The sequence below is a fragment of the Amblyomma maculatum genome, chromosome 1 (assembly GCF_055883805.1).
Source record: "Amblyomma maculatum isolate TAMU_Amacu chromosome 1, ASM5588380v1, whole genome shotgun sequence".
Taxonomy (NCBI): Eukaryota; Metazoa; Arthropoda; class Arachnida; order Ixodida; family Ixodidae; genus Amblyomma; species Amblyomma maculatum.
In genome coordinates, this window is record NC_139344.1 from 31,993,704 (window position 1) to 31,999,488 (window position 5,785).

Here is a 5,785-nt window from a genome sequence, read left to right on the forward strand (position 1 = left end):
AAGGACTGGCGGCCCAGGACCCCCTTATCCCTTGCTGCTTTCCTCTGATGGCTCTCTCCTGTGCCACCAGGTAGTCTGCTCCCGAGCTGAGGCGTATGCCCAAATACTTGGTGCCTGCATCCATGCATACAGGGCCCCCAACAGCGTCCAACTCAGCTGCCGACTCCGCTCCTCCTCCCCCCACACTACTACCGCGCAATTCGCCCGATTGAACCGTAGCTGTAACAAAGTCATTCCCGCGCCGCAAATATCTAGAAACTGTTGCCGCTCTTGCGGTGAGTCTGCCATCACCGCAAAATCGTCCTTATACACTAGTGCGGGGATATGTTGGCCGGCTCGCTGTCCAGCCTCTAGATGCTCCAACCTGTAGCCAACACCCGACACAAGCTTCAAGCTATGCGTCACGTCTGCTACATATAGTATAAAGAGGAGCGATGAAAGCGGACAGCCCTGTCGCAGGCCTCACTGTACCACTGCCGGTGCCGTGCTCACGTCGCCCCACTCAGCCTGCGCCGCGACTGCACTATATATGGCCCGAAACAGGTGCACATCTTCGTCCTCCAGCCCATGTGCCAGCAGTAGCTCCCACAGCATCTCTCAGTTCACGCAGTCGTACGCCTTCGAAATGTCGAGGAACACCACGCTCCCAGTCTGCAGGGCGATTTCGATGCACTGTGTGAGAACAAGTAAGTTGTCCTCAATGCGTCTGACGACCCGGAGAGTCGCTGCTGGCGTCGAAAGGGCCAAAAGAGGTAGATCGCCGCGCTGTGAGAACAAAGGCATAGATAACAAGCGTTTCTACACGTAGCGTTGGCCTCTATCGGGTTGAAACAGCCGCCGCTGCGAGCAGGCAGAGGATGCTGGGGAGAGAAGTGCGGTCACATGCTCGTGGCGCACTACTCTCGACATGCAGAAAGCGTTCCCGTGGGAGGACAGGTAAACCCTCACTCGGCGTGCTTCTGTACTGCTCGACGCCTCTGCTCTCGCCCCCCCCCCCCCTCCTAACCGAATGCGCCATAAGAGCCTGTGACTTGCATGACCTGCAGTATGACGTCATGAGACAATATATTATGGCCGAGTAGGCAGGAACTCATAACGTAGTATCAGATGGGGATAGATCCTTGCAGAACCCTTGGACCCCTAGTCCGACACGCGACACCTAGTTCACGCATGCGCACGCTTACGGCAAGTTGGCTGAAGCGGGTTCATATTCATGCCAAATGATCTTTCACATAACGGCGTAGCTTAGAACTTCATGGTAACGATTATGATTGAGATAATACAGGCAGAAATTAAGGGATTAGGGATTCCGTGAGTGGCAAAGTACATGCACTTTCAAGGGGAGCCTCAGACGGGAGGGAAAGCTTTTAAGTCTCACGCTAAATTTGTTACTTCTGAGAGCTCCGTTTTCCGGTTGAGTAGGCCTTACGTGAGTAGAAAGGGACGCTGGACAATTTCTATTCATGCTAAGTGTGTCCTTTGAACGAGTATAAATGGCTTGCGTACGTGTAAGGGAGGTGTTTCTTGAGAAATGGCCTTGATAATGGACCATTGCGTCGGGGGCTGCTGCATCTTTGGTGAACATTCGCTTCGTGCAACAAGTCCATTCTTGGACATCAGTTTAAATTGTGAGGCAACTATTGAATGTTGCAAAAATCTCTTAGAATGTCCAATACACAGAAAAGTATTGCTTGCAATATTTGTCCTTCCTTCGGATCGAGTAGATTCTGCTGCCGTAGACAACCATTGGAAAACAATTTTATGATAGCAAAAACTTTGGTTATATTGTTTACCGTAGTGGAATATTTAATAAATACCTCGCCTTTGAAATGTGTACCTATCCTGATCTACTGGGTATGAGACATTTCTCCTGCTATGGTAAACAATATTTTCTTCATTATTTTTTGCTGTCCAGCTAACTTAGTGCGCCTTTACCAGGATGTGCTTAGGCACGTCAGCTGCATCCTTTTTCGCCTTCACGTTAGAATTAATGAGTCATAGGGTTGCTTGGCGTTTACATCTGTTCAAATAATACGCTCGATGTCATTATACGTGGAACACGCCATGATATCGCTCTACTGTCTGCTAAACAATGAAATAATTTATTTTCATGATTTTTCATGTTTTAACCGCCAACAATGGCCGTGACGTGTCAGAAGTGTTCAAGCCGCGTGTGGCTTGAAGGAATTGCAATCAATCACTGTACTTCAATGGCTGTACAGTTTAATTCGCTGGAACGCTGAAGCCAATCTGCTTTAAAAGATGGAATCAGCTTTTGTGCTTTTTATTGCAGCTAATAACACCCGATCTAAACACATCATACATGCCATACGTAGCCCACAGTTGTGTCTGTTTAGACTGCGTTGTTTTCCACCGCTGAACGTTCATAAACTAGCCGAATCTCCTCCTCTGCTCTGAGCCACTGTTTTGCAGCTGGAACTGAACACAAGGCAACATGGGATAAAAACGCCGCGAGAACTTCTTTAGCAGACTCAGGCAATTTCTGCGATTTCTACCTGTTCCATCCCACTATCCTGAAGACTTACAAACCGTTCTAGTGAAACACACATGCCACCAAAAAGTTATTATCTCTGCTTGTTAAAGGGAAGCTGGACCGGTTTTAGATTTCGATGAGTGTCGCGCGGTTGAATGATGATAGCTTCCACCTAAAGCATGCGAAATATCTTGGCGCTAGCCTTTGAAACAATGGCACAATTAGCGATTGAAACCGCGACGGCTATCAGGCTTCACCTCAATGCACAGCGACGGGTGGGGGACGAATGATGACGTTATTGACTGTACCGGTATGGGTTCTGCACAGTCACACTTGGTTTCAAAAAATAAAAACAAGGCTACTGAAAACAAAGTCCAAGAAATGTTGATTAGCACTGCCAGAAAAGACGCAGCAGGACGTGGGCGAAGGCAACGAACATCAGAAAAAGTACCGTCCGTGACGCCATCACCGAGCTTCTCCGCAGAACTTCAGTGCTGTGAAGAGAAGTTCGAGGTTTTATCGTCGATTACTCCATCAGTTGGAATGCTAGCGCAAAACATTTTGCATGAATTACAACCAATGTAGATGTGAATCCTTGAATATCGCGAAATTCTGGAAAAGTTATGCAGTTGCTCTTTAAGGAACCTCTTCTCCGAAATGCTCACTGTGGCGCTTTTCTATAAACAATACCAGAAACAGCTTTTTTTTAATATAATAGATTGCTGACAGAACTGGGCACATCAATTTCAGTGATTTCAAGAAATGGCATTGAAGCTGATCGCGCAAATCGACAAGGAAATAAGCTCACCTCGGTTAAGCGTGTACGAGTCACTTAGCAGTGAGCTAAACTCAACATCACAAAGAATAAGACAAAGGGTATCTTCCGTTTTGATAAAAAAGAAGGTCACGACAAATTTGCTAATGTACTATTACTACTGCGGCTGCTTATATGGCTACCGTTATAGAGAGCGGGGCTCAAGTTGAAAGAAGATGAAAAAGTAATTAATCGAACATCACATTGAGGAGACGACGGCGACTGCGACGAGCTAACAGCGGAACGTGATGATAATGAAGCGCTGTTTGTTCTCTTCTTGGAACTTCGTCTGGAGTTGTACTTTCCACTATGTTAGTAGTAGTGTGTTTTAGTATTTAATACGGTACTTGCGTGACTCCCTAGCGATAGCAATGTAAAAACACGCTATATTTGATCACTTTTCCCTCTAGATTAGTGTATTAGAGCAGCATAGTTGTGAAGGGCTTGGACAGATTTGCTGGTCACTTGTATATCTATTTTCGGATGTTCTTCAGAGGCATTTAATGCACTACATTTCAAAAAGAACGAGAAGGAAGTGAGGTTTCATAAATTTATACTCTCTTTGATCCGCATGTCACATGCGCTGCTTCTACCTAAAAGACAAAGAAATGTTTGATCCGTGAGTAAAAAACGTCTTATAAAACTGAAAAACTCCTTCAAAGGGCGTTTTACACGTGTTGAAAGAACTTAAATCCTTTCCAGCTTTTTACGCCTTCGTTCAACTCACCCCTCGAGGGATGTAAAATCTATCTTCGGAGGATCGAAATGCACTTTTTGCGCTGAAGCCCACTGTGGCCATTTGTTCACAAGATGTTCGTGGAAGACCCACTTCCCAATCATTGCACCCCCATATAAGCAATGCACAGTGCCATGGAAAAGCGTGTATACCCTTTCTTACACCAATGAGATCCAGGCTCCAGTGGGGATCAAACCCACCGCTTCCCGCATACAAGGCGGACAATGGAGGCGTACTTAGCGGACGCCGGCGAGCGACCGCGAACAAAAGCAGCGAAGGGGCGGCGACGGCAGGTGTTTCCGGCTGCGACGACCAACCCTTACCGCCCCCCCCCCCCCCCCGTTCTTCAGGATAGAGACCAGCTGCCCTTAGAGCCTTGATCCCTGTGGCGCCACGACGGTGACAACAGGGCACCTATTCTTGTGCTTAATGGGCACGAGACGCCGCCGAGCAGCATTGACCCCGCTCGCCGAATTCTCGAGGCAAGCAGGTGGCCCCCTTGGAATTTCGCGGGGTGAATAAACACCGTCAATAGGCGACTTCTCGGACCATTTTTCCCTGGTACCGAAACTCCATCACCCGCACAAAATCGTCATAGACATTAGAAGATTTGCCCTCGCCACCGGAAGATGTGCAAGGAGGTTCATTCTCGGAAGTGGGCGGCACCTCGAGTGATCCCTTGCCCCCACTGATTGGATAGCATCGATGAACTTTGTTTCCCCAGCTATGGAACTGGGGATACCAAATCATATTTAACTGACGGATTTTGTTTGGAGAGATAGCTTCGCTTTCCTCTCAAATACTTGTACCCTCTTCAGTATATAGAAAGTGTATATAAACTTTACTTTTTGCCGCTCCTCCCTGGCTGTCTTCCGCCTCGATGCCTCGTCGCCTCCTGAGCCCGCTGCGGTGAAGCTCGCACCCTGAACCCGACACACTTCAACTGGTTGCCTGCGGTGGAATCGTCCATGTTTTGTCCTGGCATCGGAAATGGTGAGCGCTTGACTTTCTCTAAGAATTTGCCAGGTTTGATAACTCAGGCACTTTATCAAAACTAGTAGATTTCATTTTGTGCTTTTGAAGCAGCAGTGTTTTACGAAAGTCATCGTTCAAAAGTGGCCATGGAGATCAGAAAGTTAAAGAAACAGGAGTGTATTTTGCTTTGCGAAGAGCTGAGTATTGAGGTGGGGAAAAGCCACAGAAAGCCACAGCTTATTGAGGCTATTCAGGAGTGTGGGGCGGATGGCAATGAAATTTCGGAGACTTGGGATTACATTCAGAAGTCCAGGGAGGCTAAAGAAGAGGCCATCAGACTTGAGAAAGCAGAGGAGAGGAAAATTGCACCCAGGCAGTTAGATCTTCAAAGTGCTGAGGCAACGCGCGCCGGAAATAATTCTAACGATCAGGCTATTCCGACGGGCGCAACAAAAATGAAAGATCTCCTGCAGCCCTACAAAATAAACGAGGACATTGGACTGTTCCTCGTAAATTTTGAAAGGATCTGTGAAAAGGAGGGAATTTAGTGGGACATCAGGCCCCAGAAAATATTAAACGTACTTCCTTGTGAAGCGGCTGAAGCAATTGCCAGATTGTCGAAAGAGGATGCCGAAAGGTATGATAAAGTTAAGGCAGCTCTCCTTAAAAAGTACCGGCTATCAGCTGATGCATTCCGGCGCCGCTTTCGAAAGGCAGCACGGAAGCAAGGCGAGACGTTTCAGGGCTTTTCTTACAAACTGAAAGC